The sequence below is a fragment of the Myotis davidii genome, unplaced genomic scaffold, assembly GCF_000327345.1.
Source record: "Myotis davidii unplaced genomic scaffold, ASM32734v1 scaffold143, whole genome shotgun sequence".
Taxonomy (NCBI): Eukaryota; Metazoa; Chordata; class Mammalia; order Chiroptera; family Vespertilionidae; genus Myotis; species Myotis davidii.
Genome location: NW_006294876.1, coordinates 1,650,391 through 1,654,879, shown reverse-complemented (window position 1 = coordinate 1,654,879; position 4,489 = coordinate 1,650,391).

Below are 4,489 nucleotides of genomic sequence, written 5' to 3'. Positions count from 1 at the left end.
GCTCCGGTCCCCGCCTCCCACCTAAAGGCTGGCGGGGGAGTTGACTCTTCGCTCTGGTGATAGAAACCAAATAGTCACCGGGGAGGAGGGGTTGAGAGATTCTTTTGTGCCTTTGATCTCCGGCAGACCCTGGAACCCGCTCAACACGGATCTCATTAATGCAGCTCGGCAGAGGAGCGACCCCGGGAAGGAAGCGCGGTCCGCGGAGCGGCCCCGGCTGTTGGGTCAGATCAAAGCGGTGAACTGAGGCTCATCAGAATTTCTGGAAGCTGCTTTCCCGTCTTGAGTTTCTCTCCTGCGGTCAGGCGAGCAGACGTTTTCCTAGCCGCGGGGGGGAAAGCAGTTTTGTAAACTGGAAGAGGGCGTGGCCAATTGCACCTTTAAAAAACGTAACCTTGTCCTGGGACCTAAAGGAAACAGAGATAAGAAAGTCGCGTGGATGAAGGATCAAACCCACCAGGTACGGACGGAGTCCTGGTTTCCTCTATGGCAGGTCCTCAAACTTGAGCGTGCACAGGACTCACTTGGAAAATTTGTTAAAATGCAGGTTGGAGTTCAGTGGGGTGAGCGCTGACCATCTGCGTTTCTAACAGGACCTCAGAGGGTGGCACCTGGACCTGTGCAGATCTGCACACTGAAGCCTGTCTGTCACAGGCAGAGAAAGCAGAACCGAGGCTTAGAAACTTTTGTAACGATTTTTAAATGCCACGACATCCAGGCGCCTGATCGTTGGACTCTTTGAACCGAGTATAAACCAGTTCGGGTGTTGTCAGACTGCATGGTGAGTCATATACCTGGCACAGCAGGGATCGCCTATTGGTTCCTAGCAGATCGTTGACAAAAATGACTGGTTCTTCACCACAAGTAGTTTGAAACGCGCTCTCTGGGATTTGCCAACTCATGCTTTAAAACTCAAGCCAGAAAGTCACATCTTCCAGAGGAAACCTCCCGGGAGATGCCAAGCCACTCACACTGCTTCCGGCCCCGCCGAGACATGTGGCTTATTTCTAAGACTATTGAAGAAACTACATCATATTGTAAGGGGCTTTTTATTGCTGTCCTACCCATCTTCTGTTAGGAAAATGGAAGCTCCTTAAGAAAGGGAACTGCGCTTTAAAATTTGCATCCCCTGTCTTTCTCGAAGAATGAATGAACCCTTGTGTGAAACTCCAAGCATGTTTATAACCCGTCTCAGAGCCGTTCTCCAGCATTAGTATTTATTCAGCCCAGCCCCCTGTGGAAAAACGTCATGGTATAAATTTGTGATAGTGCACGATGCTGTCGCCCTGTTTCATAGGTTTAGACGCCTACGCCAATAAAGACCCTGTCCCAGATTGAAGATCGAGCCAGGATAAATAACAGCAATCCCAGGCATCAAAGTGCTTACTCAAATGAGTCCTACTGCCACCTGTGTTCAAGTATGGGAGCAGAACAATTACAGTCATTATGGTATTATTAATCTGTACAGAACATCTTCCAAGAGAAATTACCAGGCAGCTTGTTCAAGTGGGTGTGTGGGTGGGGCGTGGATCCCAGCAGCAGCCCAGGCACTGAGTAATGTATTGGGCAGTCTTGGCCAAGACGCTTTCCAATATTGGCTCATCAATTGTAACAACTTACCATACTAATACAACAATTTAGTAATAGAGGAAGCTAGGGAAAGGGGCAGTGAGGGAGTAGATGGACACATTCCCCTCCTTTTTTTAAAAAATATATTTTATTGATATTTTACAGAGAGGAAGGAAGAGGGAGAGAGAGATAGAAACATCAATGATGAGAGAGAATCATGGATCAGCGAGGAAGAGAGAGGGATAGAGAGTTAGAAACATAGATCAGCTGCCTTTTGCACACCTCCTACTAGGGATGTGCCCGCAACCAAGGTACGTGCCCTTGGCCGGAATTGAACCTGGGACCTTTCAGTCCGCAGGCCTACGCTCTATCCACTGAGCCAAACCGGTCAGGGCATTCCCCTCCATTTTTATGTATACCTAAAACTGCTCTAAAAATAAAGTCTAAGTTTTTAAAAGTCACATTTCTGTTGTTTAAGAAGATATAGTTAATTACCCCCCCCAACTTGACTCATATGAAGAATATGAGCCAGATCCAATCCATAAGGGTTGAATTTTACTAACGAATGTCACTGCTTTCCTGTGCCAGGTTTTAAAAAAAACTTTTTTTTAAAAAAAAAAAAAAAAAAAAAAAAAGCTTGTTTCTTAATCTCAGGTGTGGGCTGAGTGCTTAAAAATCTGAATGTTAGTAAGCACCCAACTAGGCAATTCTCAGTGTGAGAATCGCTGCTTTAAGGTTGTCAGAATTCATCAGATTTTCCTCATGAATGTACATTCTCAAAGAGGTGTAAAGATAAACTGGACAGTTAGGCTATTTGCCGAATAAACAGCAAAGGTCGTGATTATATATATGCTTTCTATATAGGATATCCAACTTTCATGTTTTTGGGGTTGAATCCAGTGTTTAAAAGGACTCTTACATTTACAAGGGCTTTGACAAAATTGGGCAAAAATGGGGAAGCATTTTAAATCCTTAGATTTCTAAGAATATCCATTTTTGTTACCATTTTTAAAAAGTTAAGTGCTTCCTTTCAAGGGTCTGTGGAACCCTTTGGTCAAAGCTGTTTGGGTTAAAACAGGTAAACCCTGCCTTCAGGTACAGAGGCTCAGGAATGTTAATGCTCTGAGGCAAAGCTCCTTCCCAGTCACCCTACTTATTTCTCAGACACCATGCGAATGGAGTGCTATATTTTCAAATTAAAACATCAATAAAGCTCAAACAACATTCTCTTATTTAGCTGCACAAATTAATCCACAGCTGACAAAACTTTATCTTAATATAGGTGGAACCATTTTGCCTCTTTAAAGGAGGATTATGTATGCATATATGTGAGTGAAGTACTACAAAGGTCCTGTTTTGTTTCCCACCCAAGAGTTTGTTTTTAGTTGAAATGGGTTGTCTTAACTTTCTTTGTGATTTCAAATTGCTTTCTCTGCTGTTATTCTGTTGCTTCTTAGCAGCTCTTAATCTGGGTGTGTTTAGTGTGGAGCGGCTTTTCCATTACCTTTGTTTTTATAAAATACTCACCTCTAATTGCTCCAATCAGAGTAATGGTTTAATTAGTAGTTACGGAAAGGGAAAGTTCTAGAAGTTTCTTTCACACAAATTAGAGGTTAATAACTGACACAACTGTAAAATACTGTTCTTCATGTTTAACTAAACAACATTTCCTCCTTTCGGGTCACTTATAGTCCTGGATGTTTAAAAATCCACGTGTGTTTGTCTTTTTGAACAAACAAAAATTAAGGGAATTTTTAAATTAAGGGAATTTTAAACATTTGCAGACAAGTGTTTCTTTTATTTCTTATAAGTTGCAATTCAAAAATCCGGAAGGACATTTTTCTCCATGTGAAACTGCAATGGTGAAAGATTTCTATGAAAAGAATAAAATTGAGGAAGGGGGATACTTGAAACGCTTCACCTTGTAATAGAATTAAACAAGTACAAAAGTACAGAAATAAAGCAAGCATAAGACACCCAACAAAACTAATTTGTTAGCAGTCAGTCATTTTTCTAAGCGAGATGGGCGAGGGCACTCAGTGGACAGTCGATTCTGACTAAATCCCAATCACTGCAAAGCCTCAGGAATGCTTTCTCAATTGGGAACCCACACAAACACCGAGAGTTGTTTTCATAAATTAATCCATTTCCATTTAAAGCGGTTAGTCCGGCCTTGCTGATTGTGATAAACAAATGGTATAAATCCTGGGAACACTCGGTGATGGTCTATTCTGCCCCAGTGGACTGTTGCTTCCCCATTTCCTTGTATCTTCATGCTCCCATCTTTTCTTACAGTGGCTCTGAGGCTGACTCTCCAGTGTTACCCTCTCTCCACCTCTGTTGTTGCTGTTGATAATGCTAATGTTTACCACTTCTGAACCTTGTGCCCTCACATATTCTCCCCCTTCCTGAATCTTTCTGCTCACATTATCCAAGCCAATATATGTGACTGTGTGTATTTGACTTGAAAATAGCTGTTTTTTAACCTAATTGCTCCCTGAACTGTTAAGCCATCTCTTTTCGAACCCCTAACTTTTCACTGTCTACAATTCATCTCTAAACAATCAACTCCAACGCCTTACAATGGGATTTTTGCCCTTCATCCCACTCTCTTGAAGATGGCCATAACCTCAAAATAATCAAGTTCAATAGCCTGTTCTCAAATTTCATCCTCCTTGACATTACCCCTCTTGTGAAACTCTCTAACATCTTAGTTTCCAGGGCCAACTTCACTGTTGTGCCACCTGCAGAGTTAGTTGCACAGGCTCAGAAGGACCCCGTTCTTGGTTTTGCCATCATAAAATTCTTGCTGATTTTTTAACAAAAGACCTTGCTTTTTTCCCCTTCTGCACTGGGTCCGGAAAATTATGTAGCCATTCCGACCTAGCTTTTCTCACACTGCATTGGTCTGGCCCTCCCA